The 26,305-nt window shown below is 40.0% G+C and overlaps 1 protein-coding gene across 3 annotated transcripts in view; it reads left to right on the top strand.

The window, feature by feature from the left end:
* The first annotated feature begins 310 nt into the window (after window positions 1-310).
* The window catches only part of NLGN4X (neuroligin 4 X-linked), a 197,596-nt gene continuing 171,601 nt past the window's right edge, over window positions 311-26,305 (top strand). For 2 of the 3 annotated variants that reach the window (XM_076358041.1, XM_076358065.1), the window contains exon 1: window positions 311-492. The gene's annotated coding sequence lies outside the window, so the exon portion shown is untranslated. Of the gene's footprint in view, window positions 493-6,020; window positions 6,040-26,305 lie in introns of those variants that run through there. The other variant, XM_076358048.1, reaches the window with a different exon arrangement.

Genomic DNA, 26,305 nt, shown 5'->3' on the forward strand with positions numbered 1-26,305 from the left:
GAGAGCGCCTGGTACAGCCTGGACCTCTCCCCCCCTCACCCCCCCGCCCCCCCCCCCCCCCCCCCCCCGCTCTCTCTTCCCCCCCTCTCCCTCTCTCTCTCCCAGCTCGCCTTGCCTTGCAGATCAGTCTCTCCCCGGCTCGGTCTCTCTGCATAGGCAATCACAGCTCCTACTCGCAGACCCAACTCTCCCTCTCGCACTGATTGCAATGAATTTTCTGCCTGAATGTAGGTCGCTTACAACCGAGAACACGAGTTTCCTTCAGATCCAGTGTTGTTGTCTTTCTTGTTGTTATTTTTAACCGCCCCCCCCCCCCCCCCCCTTCGTGGTCGTTGCATTCCTTTGGAGAAGCGAATCTCGTTGGATTCCAAAAAGGAGAGCAGGAACCGTGTGTGAATAATCCCGGCTGCATGATAGCCCGAGAGGATTTCCTGAAAGAGTCTGGCTGTGTAAAAAAGACCCCCATGCTTCTGCAGCTATTCCAGTGTTAAGGTAGGAGTACTGGATTTGCCGTTTGAGTGTTCATTTTCATTTTTTCTGTTGCTTCCCCCCCTTTTTTTTTCGGCGAGGGTGGGGGAGAGAGGGAGAGGTGTTGCAGTTGGTACTCTGGCAAAGGACGAGCAGTTTGCTGCAGTCGTCTGTGCTTTTACTTTTCCCATCATGATAAAAGGATACTTTCTTTCTGCCATCTCCACCATCATACGCGATCTCGTTGTCACATATGCATATTTATGCAAATTTATTTCTTTTTTATCCGCTTCGGTCTCGCCCCTATATCCCCCTTGCACCATAATTTGTTTGGAGGCATTTTGCTGCAATCAGCTATTTGGAAAGGCTCTAGGGTTCTGTGTGAGATGTTTACAAAGTAGCTCTGCCTTACAGCCAAATAAACAGAAGAGTGTGGAGAAGAGGAGGGAAAAATATCTGCAGTACAGGGAGAGAGAGAGAGAAAGAGCGAAGCCACAGTTTCCTGCAAGAGCGGAGAGGGGCAGGAGCGGTACCTCATGCTCTGTGTGCGCCTGTGGTTTTCAGGGAAACACAAAACCAACACGTAGGTTTTTGGTTAACCGCTTCCCTGGCCACCACCACAACCACAAAAAAGCAAAAGGGGACGGGAGTGGGGGGGGAGAACAAGGGAGGCGGCTGTTCAGAGGAAATCTTGGCTCTTCTTGGATTAAGCGGTTCACCCGCTTTGGCTTTAGCTATTCCGTGGTGGGTTTTCCTTCCCCCCCCCCCCCCCCTTCTCTTTTCTTCTTTTTCTTTCTTTCTTTCTTTCCTTTCTGCACTCGGGTAAAATGCCCGCTTTTGTGATGGGCATGGGTTTCCGCACGTGATGGAGCGGGGACTGGCACTGGGGAGAGCCAGCGTGCGCGGAGCGGCGGCGGGGGGAGGCAAGTAAAGAAAGGAAAAAAAAGACACGCACCACCACCACCACTACCCCCCCCTCCCCCCCCCCCCCCCCCCCGCCGAGCTCGACAGTAAATCGGCTTCTCTGCAAAGCTGGGGCGGGGGCGGGCGAGGCGCCTCCGCGGCCGCGCGGCTTTGCCCCCTTCTCCAGGGAAAAGGCCGCCGCCAGCCCCCCACCGCCCCGGGGAGCGGGGGCGGCCCCGCTGCAGCGGCCCCGATGGGCGCCCGTCAGACAGCGGGGGGGGAACGCGGGCAGCCGCCGTTCAACCCCCCCACCCCTCCCCACCCCATTTCCGCGGGCGCGCAGGGTCGGTGCGAGCAGGGCGCGCCCCCGCGCAGCCGCTGCGGAGCGGGGCGCGGGGAGCGGTGGTGGGTCGCGGTGCGGGGGGGGGGAGGGGGGAGGCGTCCCGCCGTCGTGCCTTGAGCGGGGCTAAGAATAGATGGCGGCGCGGCCGGGAAACTTGGCCGGTTTGGGCGCTCGGCGTGGGGGGAGCGAAGTTTGCGGGGGACGCGGGCGCGGCAGCGGCGGGGCGCGGCCGCCAGGTGGCGGTGCGGGCCCTTCCAGCCGCGCGCCCTTCCAGCCGCGCGCCCCGCCGCCTCCCGCGCCGCAGCGCCGCGCGCCCCGCCGCGGGGCCGTCCCGCGCCCGCCGGCGCCCGGCGTCCGCGCGGGGCCCGCCGGCGGCGAGGCGCGGCCGCCCCCGCAGCGCTGCGAGGGCCCGGCGGGCCAAGAGCGGGGGTGTGAAGGGGAGTTCGTGGTTTTTATCCGGATTGGGGTGGGGGTGAGAGCGGGGGGGGGGTGTGTGGGGTGGGAGAACGTGCGGGAGTGGAGGTAGGGGCGCAAAACTCCGTCAAAGGCAGGCTCCCATGCGAAGTTCCCTCCCTCGGTGCCCACCGAACCCTCGGCGCTCGGCTGGGCAGATCGAGTGTGCCGGTCTGGGCTGTGATAGCCTCGGTCAGGCAGCGAGCAGAGAGGGGTGATTGCCATTTAACCTGTGGTGCGAGGTGCCCGTGTTCAGCTTTTTGCATCTGCAGGCTTTGTGGAGGTACTGCTCGTCGTAAGGATGGCAGAAAGGCACGTGCGAGTTTAGATGTCTTGCGTTTAAAAACAAGCCACCTCCAAAAAAGAAAAGCGAAAAAAAGGAAAAAGAACTCTTTAGCCATGTTTGATCAGTGTTGAAAGCAACCGCCTATAAAATTCTAGACCGATTTCTGTTTTTAAATGATTGATAATGTTAAGGGCCTATATGCATGTTTAGAAGTAGGTGATCAGAAAGCAAAGCTTAACTGGATGATTTTACAAACAGTTACGCCAAAATGGCAATCTCTGATACTTTTCTCCTCCTAAAACATAAATATAACTGCTAATTTAGATATTTTATAAATGTCCCCACATCCCATGGGACACAAGTTTATTAATTATTAGAGGTATAAATCCTCTGTTAGCACTAAAGAAATATAGTAATTTTCTGTCACCCTAAGGAAAGAAGTAATTATTTCCACTAATTTTAATTCCTAGATAAGAACACAACTTTGCTTTGTAAAAGTGAGCTGATTTTGTCTGTCAAACGAACCCTGCGTTTTATTTTCATTTTACTTACAAAATGCACATTTGATATTAGATCTTTTAATATCACCTATATAGATGTGCGTTAAGGCAGGACATTTCAAATATTTTTTGCTTATGCTACTGAGTAGGGGGTTGCATGCATTGTCTTACGAATCGTATTCCAACGAATCATTAAAGACTGAGAAGATGAAAACATGCCATGCAGTTTCTGGTAACTCAACCAGCAAGATCTATGATGGCATGTAATTTTCTAAGAATAATATAAAATGAAATTTAATTTTGACCTACTCATTTTTATCATCTTGAAATTATTACCCCTTTGTGTATAAATACAGCTGCTACTGCTCTCTCTCTTCTCTTTTCATATGCCTGTATATGATAGAGATGCAATTATTGTTGGTATGCTATGTGCAAGTACAACCTATTAAGTTGTACCAGGTACTAAAACTGAAATTCAGTTTGGCATCCAAAACGCCTCGGTCCTCAAGAGGATTCTGATTCAAAGCTAACTCAAATCCTTTTCTTTTTTTTTTTTTTCCCCATTGAATTTAATGGCCCTTAGATTTGGTCTCTACTGGAGGACATTCACGTAGACAAGAAAATACATTTTCTTCCTTCTGCATTTCTGGAGGGAGTGATTACTTGCCTAGTATTCTTTTAAAATGCATTTCTGTATCACAAATATGTAGACTGTAAATTCAAAAATTCCCATTGTTTTTTCTTGATCAGCAAAGTGCAGTGGTCAGTGATGAAGTGTCATTTCTTTTAAAGGCATCACAATGCAAGCAAACAAAAGCAAGCCTCAGCGTGAATGAAACAGGCCAAGTGGATTAAATTAGGACAAGTGACAAAGCCGGTAGGTTTACTGGAGACGCTGTGCTACCCTATATGTTTTTTATTCTATGAAAAGACTTTTATCTTTTTAGCTGATCCCATGTTCCTGGGCAGATCATTCACCTGACAATTTTTACATTTGATAAGAATGTCAATCTTAATAGGCATCCTTCAGCTGAAGACCTGTCACGTAGAGATGAAGGCAAAAGGCAGAAAGAAAAGCTGTTTAACTGAAGCTTTGTATTAAAGATCTCGTACAGAAACAAGGATTTGTTTGGCTTTTTTTTAACAAAAGAGTGATTCAAGGAACATTTACTGACTGCTGCACAGAGGTTTGCACATTTGTTTTTGACAGGTTCTCAATACAGCCTCCTCTTGGCCTTTCAAACACGCATGCTGCTATTTGATGGCTGAATCACAGTGTAAAGAACAGCTCCACCTGGGTAGGACGGGAATAAGCATCATGCTATAGCCAGCATATAATTTAGTCATTCTGTCACTTGAAGACTTGTCATGGAGACTCAAGATCTCTTCTGCATGAGTAAGATTGGTTAGTTATGTGCACTGAATTATAAGGCTGTGAGTCTTTAAAAAAACCCAAAACATAAACATGAGCTGCACAAATCAATGTAAGGGTCTCATGTCCAACTGCAGCTATCCTCTGTCACAGTTCAACTCAGGTGCGCTCAAGCAATGTTTGTAAAGCATTTATGCTGTGAGCCATTTCGATCCTCGCACCTGACAGGGTTATGTACTCAACTCTGTCGCCTTTTAATAGTTCTCTACTTTTCATTGTATTTGTTTTAGTAGTCCCCAGATTGGATTTGAAAGAAAAAAAATAAAAAGCACCAATAAAAAAAACCCCAAACACCAAAGAAAAAAAACACCTTGCTGTCTAGTGGAGGAAAACCAAGTTTTATTGGTAATACTCTTGGAAAATTATTTGCAATGAGGGCACAATGCTAGTCAATGTTTCAAAACCTCAAAATAGATATAAGGGTTGTGAAGAGAACATTGAAAAATATAATTTATAGACAGCTTGCAGAGGATAAATTTAAAAAGTAGGAAATTATTCTAGGGATGTTACAGGTAAATATCCCTTTTTAACCCATGTAAACTAATGGGGATGAATTCTGACATTAAAAATAAGCTGTATATGAAACAGGATTACTTTATGGCTTGCATGCATAGCTCGCATGAGGATCTGAATAGAAGCATCCCTTGTAGAACACTAGCTTTTCCTGTGAGATCTGCAGTGGAGCTTTACCAGTGGCACGGATAATTCAAACTGAATGCATGACCACATGCTGGAACGATCCCTAGCTGCTGGAACGATCCCTAGCTAGGAATGCTCAGATTTGTACTGTAAGAATCTAAAAATAAATTGTAGTCACTGATGTCACAATGTATGGTTCTTTCTTTCGGCTGCCTTTTGTGCCGAGCCCACACACCACTTAGTGTCATAGGACGTATTTCAGTAAGTGTATGCCACTGACTACCTTCAGTAGAGGGTTCGGATTTTCCATACTTGTCTGTCTTCTGTTATTTATGTGCTGACTGAGATTTGCAACTTGATGAGGAGGCTAAGCCTTTCAAGAGAGGTAAGCTCTGAAAATGAACGGCACTCTTAATAGAAAAAAATATTTGAGACGGTATCACAGTGGACCGATTCAGTTCACTCTGAAAACTAGAGGAGTACATAGCCGTCATAATTTGCTGTTATTCAAATAACTTCCTTTAAAATAATTCTTTTTCATTGCTTATAGAGGGACTATTTTTAAATAGCGTACAGATTGAGACAATCATACTAAAGAATGATTCTTTTATTAGATAGAATGTAATAATTTCATAATAATGAAATAATGAAATATAACTATAGAAGAGATTTGTAAAATAAAATGTTTGGTTTTCTTCCTAGATTAGCCAACAGTCAACTATAGCTAATTCTGCAGTGGCTGTTATGATTTCATATATAGAAGGAATTAGCTCATTTTTATTTACTTGCATATGAATTTATTTTTTAAAAAAATAAATAATTTTGAGATTTAGTTACACAAATCATTGAGACTAAGACACCTCAATATTTCACCATGATAGATGACAGATGAAATAGTAGTGGCATGATTTAATGGTAGCAAACTTCCATCTAACTATCTTTCAGATTTGCGTCTGTTGAATGCAGTAGACAAAACTAGATAGCCTGCTGCTTCTCAGTGCAAATGCGTCCAGAGGTAAGACCTTTCCTTTGTCCTCCAAGTGGAGGTAGTCACTGTCACTTAGGGGAGGTCTAATGGAAGAGGACAATCATGAATAGGATTTCTGTCCCGAAGTGTTGCTTGAAGTGGTCTAATGGCTTGATTATTTTGAAAATGCCTGTTGCTGTAGTGTCTCGGTCAGTTACAGGCCCAGTACAGACCTGGAAGGAACAGGTTTTCAAACTCTTGGGACTGTGCTCTGTAGTGTTGCTGTCAAGTTAGTGGTCTTTCCAAATGAGACCGCCCAGCCACGTTGATCAGTGCCATCATGTGGTGATCTTGTGATATTGTTGCCAGACATCTCTGGGTTGGCGATCAAGCTTCTTTATATCTTTATGTTTTAAAGTCAGTTTGGACCCTTAGTGAAAAAATACTCAGTTTAATGGCAACAAAGTCTTCTTTCAAAAAACTGTTTAGAAATACTATGGAGGGGGCTCAGATAAATTAGTTATATTTTCTGTAACAGGATTTCTTTTATGCTTTTGAACTCTGGTGGAAAGTAAGTGGACGAACTTCAATAACTCTTCTTTTTGGTGGGTTTTTTTAATTCCAAACCAGACTGTGCAGTAATCAGTTCCAAATACCTATTTGTTCTATTCCAATAAACAAATACTATACTATATGTCATACTTTTGACTTCTCATATATAACAGCCCTACTTCCTATCCATCCAAAAGTAATAAAACAAGGACAAAGCTGCTAGCCTCATTTTGAAATAAAGAATTTGGAATGGAACCAGATTCTTCGTGTCTATTTCTCTATCTTCATTTCATGCTGACTTTTGTAGTCCTGATTTTAGACTTAATTTTTAAGATTTCCATAATGCTTGCCAGGTAGATGTGCTAGCCAGTTTTTCATCTGTCAAATAAAGTTGTTTGCAGACACTACGTGGAACTCTGCTATTAAAAAGAGCCAGGAATTACTCAAAATTTATCAATATTACAATTAGACATCTGAAAATTATTTTTCTGAAAATAAATAGAACATTTTTTACTTTCTCTCTACTACTTTACTCCACCAATCTGTATCTCTTATCCATGAAATACCTCTTTCGAGCACCTGCGCATATACAGAACATGTTGCAAATTACCTGAAAATTATATAGGGAATATATTTATGCTTTGATATATGGTTCTGCCTCTTCTGATCTGCTGTGAAAGATTTCCAGATCTGCCTTTTCAAGTAAACAAAATTAGTATATTATTCATATGGGACCATATAAGATATAAGACTTACGCTGTCTAACGTACAATACATTTTTACTCATTTTCTTATTGGATGTAGCATAGACCATTAATATTAACAGACTTGTGTAAGCAGACCATTGACAAATTAGTGTCATGGGACCAGTTCTTGTTGGATTCAGTGTAAAGATTCCTGTTAATTTCAAAAGGCTTTTTGGTCAGGTCCTATGAGTAAGAAGTATTTGGATAGAATTATATGGAGTATTTACATAGAACTGGCAATGTCATACAGCTTAAAAGTTTTCTGCCAACTTCATGTTAAGTTCTGCTAATGAAATTGCCTTCAAACCTTCGAAAAGTAAAAAAAAAGAAAGCAGCTCTGAAAAATAATGCATCTTCATCCCTTCCTTGAAGATCTTGTTACAGGTGTGGATGATTGTGCACACTAGAAAAGTATCCTAGATGATGTAGGAGCACGTACTTTCTCAACTCATGCTCTGCTGGTGACTGTGTTTATAAAGACAAATGGTTGTACAGACTTGTTACTATCTGTGGTTTCTTCCTGAAGTTTCTTGGATTTGCTTTTTGACAGAAGCTGGGTACATGTTAGCAACCAAACTGATAGAGTTTGGTTACTACATCCAGTTTGTACACCTTTCCATGCAGTCATCTCGTTAGCTATGGTTGTGCTGAAGACACCGTTTTTGCTTTATCTCCAAACTAGCTTTGTAATATTGTTATGTTATCTCCCTGGATGTTCACTTGTACTGTTTTTAGATCACAGATTTCAACATTATTTTGTAGGCAACTGTGACAAAAAAGGACAAAAATCCTCTCCTGGATTCCAGAGCAACTGTGGAAGGAGAGGTGAAGCCCATGTGAATCTTTGGTACATCTGCTATTACCAAAACTCTCTGAAGTTTGTAAAGTAATAGGACTGTATCTGAATTTCATGGGATGTCTCAGGCAAATAAAGAAAAAAATTTCAGCAACAACCAGAGGAAGCAGCTAGTGAGTTATTGCTGCATGAAATGTTCCCTTCACCCAAGCTTTAGAGCAGACGGTTCAATGCAGTACTTCAAGACAACATTCATCAATCAAAGTGTTGCTTCTCAGTCAGGTACATAGTCACTGATTTGTTGGTTGGAGTCTCCCAAGCCAAAGATATCTCTATCACTAGTGGAACTATAATGTCTGCCAACTGCGTTTTACATCATCTACATGAAAGCAAAGATAAGTTCTCAGTACACAATGGCGTGAGGGGAAGTAGAACTTTCTGCAAATTATGCACAGCTGGACAGATGAGCTGTGGCTCCCATGGCTGTGAATTTGTATTAACACAGCCAGCAGTAGGTCTGCTGCCTGAATTAGAAATGTTCCGTGTGTGTAGTTTCCAATGTGCAGGTGGTGAATTGGGGGACAGATGATGCAGATCCACTGGTTTTGACAGATTAAAGAATAGCAATTGGCATAACTGGAAATTAGTCTTGGAGCTGGAGGAGATGTCCTTAGGGAAGAGCTAGCATATTAATTTCATGCTCATTGCGATAATACTTTGCTTTAGTTCAGGGGCACAAGTTATAGTGCAGGATAGGTGGACTTACTGCTTCAATCTGAACAGGTTAACAGTTATTAACAAAATATATTACTTTGTTTAATCTTGCATTTATTATGTCTTTCTTTTTCTCAAGATCTTGTAGCTGAACTGTGTTTGAATTACGGCTTTTGAAGAAAAATGCTTAGTGTTTATATTGGTTTGATGTCATCTTTACATACAGATAATGTTTCAGATACAGTGCCTTAGGAATTTGATAATGCAGACCAGCTGGCACTTACATTTAAAGAACAGAGTAGATTAGAAGGGTCAGTAAGATTTTTATACTACTGGACTGTGAAAGGCATGCTGCATTGATTTGTCTGCTCTGATCTGATGCAGAGGTGAGATGTTACTAAAATGCAGTGGGTTAATGGTGCAGTTAGCATGTACCATTATCTTCCATTGAGTTGTTATCGTCATGGAGTGGCATGCAAGCACAAGCAAAAGTAGTTCCCCACTAGAAAAGCTGGCCCATCTTCATTTGCACTATAGTGTAGTAAATAAATATTTCTCCCTGGAAATGTTAGTCTGTATTTTCCTTTCCCTCTTTGCTTTGGAAATAAGATGTTCTAGTGAAGTGTCCTCCTGCCGAAATCCACCTTGTCTAAGACTTTTGGCTTCAGAAAACTGACATTAGAACACGTAGTTAGGATCTTTTCTCTATTTCTGCCTTTCCTGCAACTTTTTTTTTTGTTCATCTGTTTGTTTTTTCTTTTCCTGTAACTTTGCCATTTGTCTTAGCATCCCAGATCCTGTCAAGTGCTTTTTTCCATTCATGACTTATTAAAGGTGTAATACTGGTCAATATGATGACGATGGCTTCAATAGCTAAAGCAAAACCCCCATTATCTCTTGGGTGATTCACATTAGCAGTTCTGTTATGCTGAATTTGAATGCCTTTTTGTGAAGGATTTCAATGTTTTGGCATTAGAAATTATATTAGCAATATAGAATAGCGATATATTATATATAGAATATAGAATAGCGATATATTAGCGATGTTGTAGAAAGGACAGGAGATGGGAGCAGTTGTAATAGTGGTAGTGTGTTGAATTCTCGTAGCTATTAGCTAGATAAGAATGGAAAGCTAAATAAATCTTGCATTTGGTATATGAGTAAATGATCACTGGACCATAACACTTCACAGAAACATCCTTCTGTGGTAGATTTTAGTTTCTCTTTGCCCCTGGAGGGTGGCAGTTTGGTTAGGCTTGATACTTCACTGCTTTCTGAAACCAGTTAGAGCTGGTTTATTCAAGAGGAACCCAAACTTGTGAAGTTGGAGAAGATACTGTCTGGAGCCAGAGGCATCGATAAGGATGATGGAGAGATGGTCCAGTTCCATTTTGGAAGAAAATTCATGAGTTTCTTAATAGCAATGATGGCATTTGTAACACCACTTCTACCTCTTAAGGCCTGAAAGCTAAGCACTGAGCATAATTATGTCTTAAGATGAGGAGGCTGCATATTCCAGTTCTTACCTCTGTGCAAGATGAGGATGCTTCTTAAATGACCCAACCCCTCCTTCTCTTATTCATCATCCCTAACGTGTTGTAGTGTTTTCCTTCTCTTACTTCTCATTGCCTCAAGACGCCCATCCTAGTCAGAGACTGTAAACAGGCAATGAGTTGCAGACAGATTACCAGTTTCAAAGGAAGTTTAACATGATTAGCTTTCACAGAAAAAGAATATTAATGGAAAAAGAGTGACTGGGATGAGGTAAGAAGTCAGTTGCAGTTGGGGTAGAGTCTCAAAACAAATACAGGGTGCTCACTAAAGAAACAGTATGAGAATGTAAGAAAAGGATGACAGTAGACATACTAGAGCATAGAAAGAGTAGTAAGAGGAGTGACAGTTCAAATACTGGATTCTGGAGAGCTTATAATAGCAGGGTATGAGTCGAGGCAGACTTACAAGAGAAGGTGATGCTTTTGGACACGAGAGTTTGGTTCAGTCTGAGGGGGTACAATATATTCACTATATGAATTAGGGTAAAAATATGATTCTTAGTATCATCATCACTCTGTAGGGATCTAGATCGTACTCTTGAAATTGAGTCCGTCTTCTTAATAATCTTTTAAAATATTTTTTGTCCAATTAAAGCATTTATTAAAATATCACCATTTCTTTTTAAGGAAACCATATCCAGTGGTATCATCACTGAATATATTTCTATTTAGGATTGTTTGTTTGTTTGGTTTTATCCCATTTTCCCCAAGAATTATAATAAATCATCTTTTCTGTTTCATTTCAAATACATGGGGGTTTTGGGTGTTGGTTTCGGTTTTTTCTTCTTTTTTGGTTTGTTGTTGGTTCCCCCCGCCCAGTGATTTTACTATTAACCTGCAGTTCCTGGGAGAAATTAGTCTTGCAGAGAAGTGCATGCAGAATGTGGAGAAATTTACCTGGGGTTATATAAAGGCAGGCTTAACAAACTATGTGGGTTTTGATGGTTCTGTCACTGGTGCATGGAGGGGCGGGGAGGAAATTAGAGTAAAATGTATCTTCATCCTACTCATATACATCACTCAAAGATGTTAATGTAATAGTGCATGAAGAGTCTGTGCAGGGGCTGCTGTACTCACATCTAAGTTATATTCCATAGTTAAAAATCTTTTCTTTGATCACTTTTTAAAACAAAATAGAATTGATGTACCTCTGCCTAGCCCAAAATGTCATCTTTTAAAATAGGAGAACTTTGGTGAGATACAAAGCAGCCAGAAGAAATCAGTTTTTCCTCAGAGTATGCAGAGTAATAGACTTCCTTTCATGTCCTTAATAAACAAGCTTCCCCTATACGCATAAATGGACATAATGCATACATCATCACTTTTAAGAGACATTTTTCTTCACTCGCTGTGAGCTGTATATTTAAAAGATTACAAGCATGACTAAGATCTCATTTATACTGTTTTTACATTGGTTTATACCATCGTCTTCAGGGGCACTGTGCCTAATATTTGGGTGTCTAGAAGTATTAATTTAGTGCTTAAAAAAAGATAGTCAGGTTCCAGGATTTTTGTCCTTCTTTTGCAGCTAACATCTCATCCTTTAATGTCTTAATTTGGCAGGCTCTCTTTTCAGCTAAGAAGAACTTGTTCTCTGTGGAGTAAATTGTTTACCAGCCAGCCACATGTGTTTGCCCTAGTGAATGTGAGTGAAATGGTCCATCACAAATTCATGTAACTGCATTAACCTTCTTGACACTGTGACTCTGAAAAGTTAAGACAAGGATAGAGGTGAATGGCAGGAGGTGATGAAAATGAGATTCTTGAACACGACACACATTTTACTATGTGTAAATAAGCTTAGAACTTAAATTATTTTTAGAGATAAAATTATCTTTTAAATTTATTTGTCCTCTTTAGATGATTCTTGTTAAACAGGAGGATTTTGTTTTATCAGAATCTAAAGTCAGGTGGAAATGTTTTAAATTCTGAATCCATGCTAAATTCCATTATGTGCTCAGGTTTTGTATTTAGACAGGTAGAATTTTCATGTACAGGAAGATGAAAAATGAAATGGAGGAGAAAAAAAATCCACTACAACCTACTTTATTACCTTATACCAACTTCTTTTTCTGCTCTGACATGCACCAGGATTGATTATTTATAGTACATACTTTCTATGAATAAATAAGCACTGAATTTTATGTAAGGAGATATCTCAGCCCAGAAGTAGTTTTCTAGAGAAGATTGATAAAAAGTTTGGCTGAAGAACTCAGTTTTTTGTAGAACAATATTTTGTCTTTATTTGCAAAAACATAAACATTTTTCCTTGAAAAATAAACAGAATAGAAAAAGAGAAAGAATCTAGACTTTGTCTAGACTGTTACATGCTTTCCAGAGTCTTTCATATAACTTTGAGAACAGTTGTTTTCTGGGGGGAAGAGGGGAGCAAATGAATGAATTTCTTGTTGTTTTTTTTTTTTGTTTGTTTGTTTGTTTGTTTAGTTTTGATTTGGCATATGTTCTGTAGGAGGGGAAATGGTTTTCAGGTATCGAGACTGAGAAAACCCCAAACCTGCAACACCACTCAATCCTGCTTCAGAAATGCACAAGATGGCCACTTTGGGAAGGAGAGGAGAAGGTGAGAATGCGAGCCTTGCCCAAATACAGAATCAGGGTATAGCTCCAGCACTCAAACTGGGAAATGCTTCTGGGTTCTCTGATCTGCATGTAACTAAAGTCATGCCAGGAGTCACTCTGGCCTATCCACCACCATTTTGAAGGTAGTAAATTGACTTTGGCTGTTTTCTTTTTCCTGGGCTGACAGCCTAGAGACACAGGAAAGAATTCTCATTCTGGATTTTCCTAAGTATTGATACACAAAGGGTGTTGGGACAGGCTTACGTACACGGAGTTTTATTAGTGTGGTCTACTGATGAATGTTACTTTAGGCAGAAAACACAAGAAAAATAGGAACCAAATGGGAGAGAGGAAAGAGAAGGGCAGACTCTCCCCAGTGGCAGTCCAGGAAAAGCGGTGGCAATGGTGGGGAGTCCCGGATGAGCACCTTTCTCTGGGGTTTTTCTCTGGTGCAGCAGGTGCAAACAATGAAGGTGACGAGGTTGATTTTTTTGCCATGCTTCTCCCCTTGCACTGTATACTCAAGACCATGTGAATATTGGTTGTTTTAATTCTTGATGCTATTAGTGCTGATTGGAGTATGGTAATTATTAGGTTCAAGGTTCAAGTGTTGCACATTGGTTATTAAAAATTATTACTGGACAATATTTACTAAGTATTTAAATAGCTATTATCTATTTTGCTGTGCACTGTATTTTGGTTTTCTCTATTATAAACTAAAGTCTAAAAAACAAAAGGTAGAGGTAATGTGGTGTGGGATGGTGGGCAGAAGAGGGACCATTCTCACTGTAGTGGTAGTTGTTTCCACAAGTGCCTACCATAACAAAACTATTGGGATTTGCAGTTGCAAGACTGTGAGAATAACAACACAAGACCTAGAGTCTGAGAACATCAAGGGAAAAAGAAAAATACGGCTATGGAGGCTCTGGAAAACACTTCCTCGATGGCTTAGGGGAAAGCTTACAGAGCTGCAAATTGCAGACCCTTAGCATTACTAAGGCTGCGGTGCTAGCACACTTGAGGCAAATCATGCCTTAACAGCATTCAGGAATCAAAAATTCCTATTAGATCATTAAGCTTAAAATCAGTGATATGAAAATTAGGATCATGTAGACATAGCTTAGAACTTTCAATATTGCCTTTTCCTCAAAAAGGGAGAGAATTCCAAGGGTCTTTTTGTTTGTTTAGCTTGCTCTAGGCAAAGGCATAGCATATCAGTATACCACCTTTAATTTTAAACTATTTAGTCTTAGATCTTTTAAGACAAAAAAAGTGAATTTACCTTATGTTTTGCTATGTTCATATAACTAGAACCAGTTCGTGTTTGTACACTGTTTCAAAGTATGAGGTGACTTTGCATCCCCTTGTAACTTCTAGTATTTCATAATGTATCCTTTGGGAGGAAGGGTGTCCTCTCTTCCTAAGACTACATCATTTATCAAACACTAATTGCCATGGTACATTTAGATGCACTGTGACTTTGTAAATAAGAACAAGAATCACCCGATATCCACACTACCCGATGCCTCAACGTATTCCAAAATACAAAATCTAGCCACAGGCATTAACAACGCATACAGTGATTGCTGTCATATCTTGGTGCTATTCCCAGAAATGCCATGTTCAGAAGGCTGTACTTTGAGGAATGATGTTGCAGGATCAGATGGCTAAATTAATTAGAAGCTGAGGTACCACAACAGGGAGTACAGAGATATCTTTGATGATCTTGGCTTTTGTAGTGGCAAACAGCAATGCCCACAGAATTTCTTGAGCAGGATACCAACTGATTCAGTCTTCCAAAATTATCTCAACAGTGGCAGATTTTTTTCATTACATTTTTAAACCTCTCTTTCCTGAAAAAGCTTTGCATTGAAGGAACACAAAAGTTTCTCAATAGTCCAAGTAACTACTTTAGATCATGAGATCAGTTGTTCAGGGTCTGAATGTCTCAGACTAGTTGTTCTTAGAGGTTGGCTGATGTGAACTGAAGAAGCTGAAAAATTGTGACTGTGTAGATTCTGGACTGTTCTGATATAAGAACTGGGAAAAAAACGCACCACCACCACAAAAAAACCCCAACCCCCAAAATACCCAACAAAACCAAACCTGTTATTTTACCATATGCCTCACTCATTAGCGGTTGATGAAAGATCCTTGCAGGGCTGCTACACTATTTCCTGCTCTGAACTGTTTATGTGTTCAGTAAGGCTGTGTTTAAAAACTTTCATCAAATACCTATTGAATATATTACACAAACTAGGAGAGCTAGGAAGGAATGTCTTTTATTTTTAGGTCCACATATGTTAGATAATCAATTCATTCTCACATGCACTGAGCTGTGTGACAAAAATTTCACACTGACTTTTTTTTCCTACACCTGGTTCAGTGAAAATTATTTTGGCGTGAGACACCAACAGCCTCTGAATTTCAGTGATTTCTCTCCTGGTGAATGAGCCTCTCTCTCTGAGAGATGTCTCTGTCAGATCATTGAGAGCTCCATCTGTCTGCCAGTGTCCCTGATTTCCTAAATCAGGCTTTTATACCACTAGTTTAGCTTGGATGCCACTGAAAACCAGTACCATAGTTCGGAATCTCTTGGAAATACAGTGGGTTTTGGTTGTAACTAAGAAAAACTATAACTAAGCTTAACATTTGTTACTCTTCCTTCAGTCTAGATACTATCAGATGCTGACCAGATTAACTGTCTAGTAGGATTATTAGAAGTATATGCAGATGCTTGGTAAGATTTTTATAAAGTTTTTAAGGAAAGACCTTGCTTGGGTCCCCTGTGGGATGGTTCATCTTGCCTACCACAGAGGTCTGCTGTCAAACTGTAGACAGTTGTGTGCAAACTAGTTATTCTAGACTCTCATTGCGATTTCTGGGAAGAAATAAGGTCTTTGGGATGCAATTTACCATTTTTAAGGTCTTCTTTAGAATGAGATTAAGCACTTGTAATTAATGTTTATAAGTAATAAATTCATTTGATCAGGTTTCACCTGATCAATGAATGTAAGTGTGATCTTGGTCAGGTTACGTTGTTCCACAGACTGTATGCTGTTGGCTTTCCAGTTCTAAGGCCTTGTCTGAGACACCCGTGTTATTTCTGAAGCAAAGGCCCCTTACAATTGTGCTTTATCATTATTTCTGTTATATAAAGTTACGGGTCTCCTTTTAACACAAAGGACTTCTCTTTTCATGGTAATACGATTCTTGATGTTTGACCACTTGTGTCATTTTCAAATAGATTTTCTTTAGGAAGCTGTGGGATTGTTGGATGTCTGATACGCTTGAATACCATTGATAGTCTAGGCTCTAGCCTTAATTTGAGGTTATTACTGCACATATCAGAGGCCTGAATGATCAGACTATTGTCCTTTTTGCACTTTTGCATGCTAGCAGGTGTTTCAAAGTTCATTGTGGGTTATTGGTGTCAAGAAACTTCATTCTTCCATCCAACATTGTCATTCAGTGGTTTTAGTCATATGTGAAAAATAGAAGCTACGCAGTTATGATGGATGCAGATCTTTATGGATGAAAGAGCATTTTATATGCTGGTTATCTACAAGTACATTCTGTGTGAGACATACTCTTGGAAAAGCGTGTGGAGGTGTTTCATAGGGTTTTCAATTATTCTGAATTTAAAAGGGGTAAAAAAAAATTATAGTAGGCATAACATCTATTGGAAATAATTATAAAGTATATGTTTTACTGTGGCTGAGGTTTAAGGACTTAGACTACCATCTCGTATTCCTTTGTGAGTCTTGCTAAGCAGAAAACAGTGGAGATAGCTGAAATTTTTTGGGGTGGCAAAGTGCCATGTAGAACACTTACATTTAGAGGACTAAGTTCACAATATAGTCACTGGAAATTTCATAGGTATTTCAGAAGGAAAATCTCCATGTGAGTTGCCTGCATAAATGTATTTAACTCAAGACATACAATTTAAACTTCCAAAAGCATCAATAAAAACAGCAGTTTCCATTTCTAGCCAATCCTGAATGTTCTACACCCCAAACTTTTTTTGGCATTATGAATTAGTTGCAATATGAAAATTTGGAAGAAGAAGACTAGCTTCATTATTTATAATCATGGTTGAGCACATTATATAACTCTAATTAATGACAAATATTTCAATTCTATTTTAAAATTTTACAAAAGAGTACCAATCAAGGGAATAGCTAATATACTAGTTGTTGCAGCACAGGTCTCTCAATTCAGCAGCAACAGTTAATATTTCTCACGTGAAAAGGGCTAAAGGATTAGACATGTTTGGATTTTTTTAGTTGAAACTCATGTTAAAAAATTATTTTTAAAATAAAAAAATTTTCAAGTGCTAATAAAAAATAATATGTGTATATATATGTATACATATATGAATTCTTCATCTCTTTTAAATGTTTGGTGGTTTTTATTGCCAAACAAAAGATTGCATGTATCCACTTGATAATCTTGAATGGCTTTTATGACTAGCTTTTTTTTTTTTAAATGAGTGATTTAAAAAAAAAAACAAACAATTGGAACAAATGCAAACTCAAATTGTAAAAAAGAAAATGATGATCTGTAGTGGTTCATTTACTGTGAACATCTGTCTCTTGAATACCAGCTAGGGAGGTTTGTTTTTGTGAGGGCATACATTCCAGTCGGATTCTGGAGTGAAACAGTAGCATTTCTTTGTGCATAGATAATCAGATAGTGACAATTTCTGTCTACATGTTTGAAGTGATTACATAACAAGAATCTCATTTCAAAGGAATATGATCTGTGTTTTCTATAGATAGGATCTTTTCTCAATATCCCAAGTTCCGTTTCAACTTCTAAGAATATTAGTAAAAAAAATTAAGGCCTTCTGTAAAATAATGCAAAGAGCTCTATTAAAAAACAACAACAACAATAAGCTTTTGCCATGATGTCCTATGTTTACTGAGGGGATTTAATAATTGAATTATTAACTAAAACCAGCTGATGACTAAAACAAAGGCATTTATCACTTGTCCATCTATGAGTCTCATTTGTATCTTAGGTTAACAGAAAAAAAGAGTGAAAAAGAACTGCAGACCACAATGTTTTTATGTGTTTGTAGTATAGATTATATATTAGTGGAAGATCTAGTGTATTTGTAAAAGCTTCAAATGGTTACTTGCATGCAGAATATCTTTGTTAGCATAGTTACCTATGGTGAGAAAATTTTCTACAAACAGGCAATTACTTTTTGAAAAATACTCATACACAACATTTGGAGTTTGCAGTGCTCAAGAAAGACAAGGAATTTATTGCTGCAGTGGTTTGACACCGGAGGGGTCTTTTGAGATACTAGTTTTTCAAAGCTTTTGAAAATCAGGCCACTTAGCTGCGTGATGTGAGCTTACACTTTAACATTATCCTCCATATTAATATTGACTGCACGTGTATGTTTCTGGAGTCTGTATATATTCAGAGTAGTACTTCTACAAATATTTTGCAGCACTGTGCAATGCGTAACTCCAAGTTAGTTGGAGAACTGTACTCAGTACACGTATCAGCACAGTGACACGGCAGTGCTGTTCAACCCTCCAGATGCTGGGTGCTTTGCTCCAGCAGAAAGTCCTCTGACATTCAGTTTCAGGGACCTGAACTGTCTTCACACTACAATGTAGTATGTGATATACCAGTTTGGTCAGAGTTAGCTTTGTTTCTCTATGTAACTCAGGGTATATCATCAGTTCTTGCAACTTCTTGAGGTAAAATTTGTCTTGTGGTTTGCAAAATGGCAGCAGTTTTGCTTTTGTGCAAGAGACTTATAAAATATGTTTCTCTTTAATGCTGTACTTGAGACTTTGTGATAGTTATTGCTGTCACAAGCATGCTCTTAGGTGTGATTTATAATTTTCCATTAGCAACTACCACTGAATATAGTTACCTGTGTCCTGTCAGAATTTCCTCCCAAAATTATGAGTCCAATAGGCTGCAGCCAAGTATGAGACAGCAAATATGAGACATGGATAGTTGGACCAACTTCTGCAGTCTACTGATCTCATGAGGACTTTTATTGACTTCAAAGGGCTCTGGATCAATCTCTTAGTTTCTGCTCAAAGCAACTGTAGCCTTTCTTCGATTTTGGGAACTAAAATACTGAAAGGCCAACATATTCATAACTCATTCACTCCTGAATATCTCTATTCTTCCAAGTAACATCAGGGCAGACAAAAGCAATTGGCTTCTCAACCAGATAAGTGGAAAGAGAATGGAGATACTGGACTCATGACAACCATACATTTGTTTTTGTTATAACCTGTAATCAACAACATATGATATAACCTATTGCTATTGTAGGCAGGAGATCTAAAGATGACTGACAGCCTTGAGCAAGCAAGGTCTAGCCGAAAACAGAATGTTCTAAATACAGAACAATGATTTTGTATATAGCCCTACAATGAGAGAAATCTTTTAATTTCTCTCTCTGATGGGAGACAAGAGAGGATTTATTAGACTTTTGGGAAGCTTTAGAATCTTCAGCAAATATTCCAAGACACTGGAAACATTTTAGGCAACTTAGTTCATGTAATGGAGTTTAAATAAATTTACCAACATATTGATTTACTGCCCTGGAGAAATTTAAGGACTTTTATTATTTTTGTGTTTGTTATTAGCTTGTTCAATTAATTATTCTACACTGTCTGGTGCTAATTTTGGAGAATTCTAAATCTAATAGATTCAGTTAGTACATGGAGTAGTTGATTAGCTGAGGATTGAGATAATCCAATGTCAGGGGCTCATGCTTCTCTTGTGGGTGTTCCAGGAATTTATCATCACTCTTAACCTTTATCTAACATTTGCTACATAGTTTATTCAACACAATAAAATTATAATGAATGATTAAGTTATAATTAATGAATTTAACTTTCTGCCTTTGACTTAATTCTTAGTAGAAACATTAAACAAAATGCATTTATTGCACAAGTATCTTTTGAATATGTCAAACTTATCAAAAGGATTTAGGGCCACATTCTCACCTGTTACATATGGTTTGAAGACAGCCTCAAGTCATCAAGTGCAAAGGCAGCACATAGAGTTCTCTGCTAAATTCTTGCCTCAGTGGTTACTTGTCTAAGATTTGTTTAAGGAACCTGTGAATCAGTTTTCTACAATAAGAATGTGTAACTGGATATACGTAAGTATAAATAGAGAGACATTAGTTTTAAAAGAGAAGATAATATTCAAAAACAGGAGAGGGATGAAGGGAAAGCTATTACACCATAGCATATATTCAGAAGGTTGATAGGCATATAGTAAACCTTTTTTTTTTCCCCTCTAGCACATCCAGCAAATTGAGAAGATGAGGTGAGAGAGAAACAATCAAAATAATTTGCACTGTAGAGAATGTATAGCAAATGGCAATAACGAGTTGAATGGTGCTATGTTTTGTTATTAATGTTATATTAGTCTGCAAGTATAATTCAGATGAAAAAGATAAAACAGAAGTTAAAAAGTAGCATATTTAAGGTTGCTTAGGAAAAACACAAATTCTTCCAGTTTGTGCATCCAGAATGTTAAGTTAAAAACCAGGTAACTTAATTTCAAATTATATCCTTTAATAACATAAAATTGTAAGGGGATCAAAGTAAGATTGCTTTGGTAAATTCAGTTCAACTTTTGAATTTAAAACTTTGCAAAAATGAATAATGTTTTTTCAACTTTATGACTTCATTTTTCTGTTGATTTTTTGTATGTTCTTTGCAGAATATTGTAAGTTATAGGAAAAGAAAAGAAAACCAAAAGCCAGATGATGCTAAGTACAACATTTACCACACCTTCTGCAAAACACCTTAAAGTCAAACTTTCAAGACTCAACATGGCCTGTTGCCACTTGAGCTACAAGACTTCATTGTTCATCTGACAGTAGAGTAATCTGGTAGTAAAGAGGGAGATTGGGCTGCAGGTGCCAAGTCCCAGTTGTAGAGGGAACATAGTCTAGTTTTCTGTCCCAAAAAATCCATCTCACCCCCTCTCCCTGCCTCATTTGCTTCCTGAGATCAGGGAATGGGGTTGTTCATGAGGTTCCTGTAAAGACAGGATCCCTTCTCTTTTAATCTCCTCATGCACTCCCAATGTAATAGTAATGCTGGTGGCAGTTGCCATCATTGCTGTTATGTCACATTTTGGCTGTAAAAAAGGATACACATTTTAAAATATTTGCTTTTTTATATACTATGATTTTGGTAAACTGCCAAAACTTTCCTGAAAACAGATAGCAAGAGAAGGGAAAACTGATAGTTTCAAGTACAGCCCAGATAAGCCAGAATGGAATTTAATTAGAGGAAGAAACGTTTCCAGCAAAAGACTTTTCTCCTCATTGAATTTCAGGGAAGAGAAATGGGAACCTTAGATATAAATTCTCCATAGTTTTCTGTTGTTACTCCTTGCTACCAAAGTAAATTCTGGCTGTATTCAGACTGCAAGCTGGGGTAGGATTTGGAACAGTTGAGGCAGACTGGGCTACGGGCAGGTTGAACCATGATCTGGAACTGCTCTGTAGTCCCTTTTAATCCTCTCTTCCTGTTTACTCCTACTTACAGTTATTTTATCTGTTGGAAAGAAACCCCACATATGTAAAAAGGAAAGGAATTGTGATTTTACTAGGAGGCCTTATGATGTAGACAACTGTGGGAATGAGGCCTAGGGGAAGGCAGTAGAGACAGAGCCATTAAGCTGCCAACTTAGAGGGGCTCTCATAACAGTCATGTGAAACACAGTCTTGCGGGTTTCAGATGCGTTTGTGTTTGCTCACAAGGCTATGGTTGCCAGACAGAGACTTAAGTGCTTTTCTCCTCTTGGCAGGGAGGCTGAGAGGTGTAAGGGTGCCTACATTTTCTTTACTGAAAATTTCTTTACTGAAAGAGTGGTTAAACATTGGAACAGGCTGCCCAGGGAAGTGGTTGAGTCCCCATCCCTGGAGGTATTTAAAAGACGTGTAGATGAGGCGCTTAGGGACATGGTTTAGTGGGCATGGTGGTGTTGGGTTGACGGTCGGACTCGATGATCTTGGAGGTCTTTTCTAACCTTAATGATTCTATGATTCTATGATTCTACATCCTGTTTCATGTCATTGAGTTTTTTGTAGTGGTGGAAGAAGATGGAGCTGTTTCTTTCCCTTTGTTCTGATTCTGTGACTTTCCATCAGTAGGCAGGTGATTCTATATTATGATTTACATTAAGTGGGAAAGAGTTGTTTTTTCCCTTGTCTTTTTTGAGGACAGAACAACCCCTGGAGATACAGGACTGTAGCAATCCGTGTTCTACTTGACGTGGATCAGGCTTTTGCTCAATTTTGCACAAAGATGTTCACTTGCGATGTGGGAGTTTGTAGCTCAAGCTGGTCTTCAGTTGCTAATACCAAATGACACTGCTCCATAAGGAGAAATAATGACCTGAGTAGTTGATGAAGTTAGACATAACCAAACACTGAACATCTGCTATAACCTTTGCAACAGGAGTCTGCCTTCTTTGTGTCAGGCAAGACTCTCATTTTGATGGCATATTCTGTCTTTCTTGAAAACGGTACATATATTTACAGATCACAGAAGCACAGAATGACTGACTGGTTGAGGTTGGAAGGGACCTCTGGAGAGCATCTTGTTCAACCTCCTGCTAAGCAGGGACACCTACAGCTGGTTCCCCAGGACTATGTCCAGACAACGTTTGAGTATCTCCGAGGAGGGAGACTCCACCACCTCTCTGGGCAGCCTGTGCCAGTGCTCGGTTACCCTCACAGTAAAAAAGTGTTTCCTGATGTTCAGAGAGAACCTCCTGTGTTTCAGTTTGTGCCCGTTGCCTCTGGTCCTGTCACTGGGCATCACTGAAAAAGCCTGGCCCTGTCCTCTTTGCAGCCTATCTTCAGGTATTTATAAACATTAATAAGATCCCCCTGAGCCTTGTCTGCTCATCCAGCCCAGACATCATCAGCTTTTCTATGAGGATCTTATGGGAAACAGTGTGGAAAGCCTCACTGAAGTCCAGGTGGACAATATCCACTGCTCTCCCCTCATCTACCAAGCCAGTTGTTTCATCATTGTTTATCAGGTTGATCAAGCATGACTTGCTCTTGGTGAATCCATGCTGACTGCTCCTGATGACTACCTTGTCCTCCATGTGCCTGGAAATGGATTCCGGGATTAGTTGCTTCATCACCTAAAGTTTTGAATTAAGAAAAGATGTCTAGAGAAATCTGTTTAATCAATACTTGAATGCTTCTAGCCACAGTGGTTGTTTTTAAAGATTGCTAAGATGATCCTGTCAGATTGCTGTTGTGCTTTGGGTTTGTTGCTCTCTACTCCCCAACCCCCTCACAAGTTATTTTTGTGATAACATTGTTCATTCTTCTTCACCAATCATTTTGAGACAAGGAAGGAGGCTGGAAAAACACATTCCTTGCAGTTTAAATTGTGTCGGTTTTAGTCCATAGGTCTATGTAGGATGTGATTATGCCTGCCCCTAGCTTGTGATGATAACCTCTACACAGGTAAAAACTACTTAGAAGAAATAAATTATTAAATACCTTTTGGAAAGAGAAGGGGCAAATGACAGGGATGGAGATAAAATGCCAAGGTAAATGAAAGGGAATTATGTCTAAATGGTCTGAGGCTGTAGTCCAGTGATGACGACTTCTATATATATATTGCAGTTTGAGACATTTATTTTCACCTGATGATTTAATGAAAAATGCAGAGATATGGAACCAGTAACCTCATTGCCCCTTCTTTATATAATGCTTTCTACTAGGATGAAAGCCATTCTTATTTTATTTCCTTTTTGATTGCTTAATTTTAAGACAAGTTCTTGCGTTAAAATTTCAGTTAGGTAATCTCAAAGTTTAGCAAGGTTTGTAAAGAAAGTTAACATCACTCATTTTACCAACAGATATACCTGGAAAAAATGATGAGGTTCTAGATGCAAAAGACCATCTCCTAAGGGGCTGAAACCAAAGCAGCAAACTTTACACTGAACACTTGCTAGCAACAAATGTTCTGAGCATTACCTCCTAAGGAAATGTAGATACAACCCCTTTCACAACATAATTAATCTATCAATTAGACAATTTGAGAGGCAGCACCTCTGTAGCAAGTATAGGTGCTAAGTAGGTGGCTCAGTCATGTAAAAAACCATGGAGATAGGCCATAACAAAAAATGAGGGCTTCTCCAGAGAAGAGACATAGAGACAACAGTAAGATTCACGTCTCTGTGGAGTCTGTAATTTTGAGTACTCACTGGAATTAAGGAATTTAGTGCTTAGGATTATCTCAGAGGTTTTAGTTAGTCTGGGTGGAGAAACAGGAGAAGTTTCAGTAATAGAGGAATGTTATAAAAAAATTCAGTAGTAACTAGTTGTTTCCATTCTTGACTGATCGCGTGAGTTTATTCTGCTGCAGTGTTTGGTGTGGGTTTTTGTTTGTGTGTTTGTTCACTTTTAATCCACATAGTTTCCATGAAGGTCGATGGGGAAATACATATCATGGGCTTAGGAGATGTGTGTTTTCGTGATTCTGTTACGGGTGGAATAACAGCTGCCACAATAAGGATGTGCTCTGCATTTGTCTCTCATCATGGGTCTGGTCAAAGCTGGATTTTTTTGCTGTGTGAACACTTCACTAGCAGTTCCGAATTTGGTAACGTTGTGTCATGACATCACAGGGTCCAGCAGCATTGCGGGCTCCCCATGGGGTGTCAGGGCAGGGCCTGCAGCCAGGGCCCGTCCCACCCCCAGCCAGGAGCCGGGCACTGGGGGCACTGGGGCAGCCCCCACCCTGGGCATTGGGCACCTCCCTGGGGACGGGCTGAGGCTGGGCTGGGACGTGGGCCCACAGGTGGGCCCGGCTCAGCGGGGCCCATGGCTGGGCAGGGCAGGTCTGTGGGGAGCAGGAGACTGGCCCTGCTGTGGCGTCGCTGGGGCAGGGGCTGACAGCCCTGGGGCAGCTGACATGGGGTCCTGGGCTGTGGGCAGGGTATGGGGAGCACCAGGGGGCTGGGCAGGGACAGTCAGGGCTGGTGGGGCCCTCGGGGACATGCTAGGCTGCAAGGTTTTCTGCAAATACCTGTTTTGGAGATGCAATATAGATGGGTCACATTTTGTGTTTTGGTTTACTAACATTTTAATTTCATCTGGAGAACTGGGAAACACTGTGAAGGTGAAAATGAGTAAGAGCTCAGTTTTCAAGAGAAGAAAGTCTCAGAACTTCTGGCAATGTTGCCGTCAGTCGGGGCCCACTGCCTTGTATTCCTGGCAATTTCTCAGTTATATCGACACTCAACTGGAACAGCCTCCCTGTACATGTCCTGTCCATCAGAAAGATGTTTAGATAGTATAGGAATGGAAATATATGCAGCTAGATAGGCAAAGACCTAAGTGCAGACAGATTTTGATGCACTGATTTCAGTTTGATGGCTGGGATTGCAATTTCTCTCACCTTAGGCTACATTTTTTGGGGAGGGTGTGTGAAAAACAGCTCAGTGGCTTGTATTTCGACTGTGCATTAACCAACAATGATAGTATCTGATACATCATTTGTGTAAAGTAAAGATAAAAACTTTTTCACTTAGGAGAGGGTTTTCATGTATGAATTTTCACTGAATGAATTTACAGTCATTCCAGTCTTTCTGGCTATGAAAATTTTAAGAGAATTTCTTCCTGAATTACCTAGGCTCATAAAAAAAATTATAGGGGAGAAAGGCAGATATATTTATCAGAGGTTGCTTGTGCACAGAGAGGCATATATGATTTCATCAAGGGTAATTGCTTTACTAGTAATAACTTGGAAGTGACACAGGTAGTCAACATTACCTTGAGCATAGCGAGAGCCTTGCTGTAATAGATGTTTAAGTGCCTTTTGGCACATTTCTTGCTGTTAGTTTCGGAAACAGAAATAATATTAAAAGGCCCAAGGAGACTTTACTATATACTTGAAGTGAGGACTGAATAGATGATCTGAACTTCATGCCACTAGGTTGATTATTCTGTCTTCTATTCATCTGATTCCCTGTCTACAATCTCTGAAAGCTGTACCTTAACAGGCTTGCGGGTTATTATGTGGAGCTCTTGCTGTTCCAACTGATCTTTAATTTCAGTATGTCTCAGCATGGTCTTGAAGCTCTCTTTGGATTCTGTTCCTTTGACTTTGGGTTTGTCCTTAATCTTTTTTTTTTTTTTTTTCTGGATTGGTCTTTTCCCCTCCCCTTTCTGCTGTCTTTTTCCTTTAGCTGCATCTTGTCCTCCTTTTCCTCCTCCTCCTTAATCTCAGGCTTGGCCTTTCTCTTATCCCTGACTTGAGAACCAACCTTTTCTTTTGACACAGGAGTGTCACTCTCTCCCCTTCTCTTTGACCTTAGACTTAGCCTTTCTT

This window comes from Aptenodytes patagonicus, chromosome 1, assembly GCF_965638725.1.
Source record: "Aptenodytes patagonicus chromosome 1, bAptPat1.pri.cur, whole genome shotgun sequence".
Lineage (NCBI taxonomy): Eukaryota > Metazoa > Chordata > Aves > Sphenisciformes > Spheniscidae > Aptenodytes > Aptenodytes patagonicus.